At 39.0% G+C, this 996-nt stretch overlaps 1 protein-coding gene across 2 annotated transcripts in view; it reads right to left on the reverse strand.

Annotated features, from left to right (window-relative positions):
• The window catches only part of B3GALNT2 (beta-1,3-N-acetylgalactosaminyltransferase 2), a 33,368-nt gene that overhangs the window by 17,495 nt on the left and 14,877 nt on the right, over positions 1-996 (reverse strand). The gene's annotated exons all lie outside the window — the stretch shown is intronic.

Genomic DNA, 996 nt, shown 5'->3' on the forward strand with positions numbered 1-996 from the left:
ATGGTCCTTTCCGACCCAAATCATTCTGTAATTGCGTGATTCTGTGATTTAAATGCATCTCAAAAGCAAGAGAACTGAAATACTAAAAACAAGCAACAGAATTACTACTGCATTCTTAATTCAGAATCAGGGAAATGTTTTCAACATGCCAAAGCCTTCAACAACATATCTATTTTCCCCTTTTTTTTTTAAAGCTGCTGGGCCACCTTTCTGCCTTAACATTCCAATGTGGTACATCAAGGCCTATCTTTTCTAACCTTTTGAAGGTGAACACTACTCTGCCCTCGCACAGGGCGTTACATCCCTTCACAGGGGAGTGCTCTGGCTTTGTTCAAAGCTGGATGTCACCACCAATACTTGTAATCCAGGATTTAGCTTGTGCTGTTTTAATTTAGAGATCATGAAACATGGACTTGATTTCAAGCCGGATTATGACTGGATAGAGACCTGAGAAGGTCTGATTTAGAGTCTTCAAACAGTCAGGCAAGTAGCTAAAGCAAATTTGCTTAGTTTAATCTATCAGACATTCTAGAGTTAAGACAGATTTGTATTTAGTTTTAGCAATGGATTGCTTCCCTCTCATCTCACTATTTTTTACATTAGGTTGCAGATAAAGAAAGCAATTGTGAGTGCCCTCTAAACTACTGCATACTACTGTACAGACAAGATTCTTTACAATCTAATTTTTAAGAGAGCAAAAATACGGCCAAATCCGTCTTGTGTACTCCCACTAGAAAGAGAATTCCTCTTATTATAATAATATTATAATTAAATTATTATCTAGATTCTACTCCTGTAGGAGCATATCTTTTCTCCACTTTGAAGCTGACAGATGATTTTTTTAAACTGCTCACTAATCTAGGACCTCACAGCCCCTGCTACAAGAACTGCTGTTCCAAACCACACTAGACATCCATCTAAGCCTTATATCCCACCATCAGAGTGCACCATGCAGCAGAGAGGACTTGGCCTTGGCCTTGCTCTGCTCTGTGCTCA

This window comes from Empidonax traillii, unplaced genomic scaffold (genome assembly GCF_003031625.1).
Source record: "Empidonax traillii isolate 1590-97213 ecotype Southwest subspecies unplaced genomic scaffold, ASM303162v1 scaffold773:size403244, whole genome shotgun sequence".
NCBI classification, from domain to species: domain Eukaryota; kingdom Metazoa; phylum Chordata; class Aves; order Passeriformes; family Tyrannidae; genus Empidonax; species Empidonax traillii.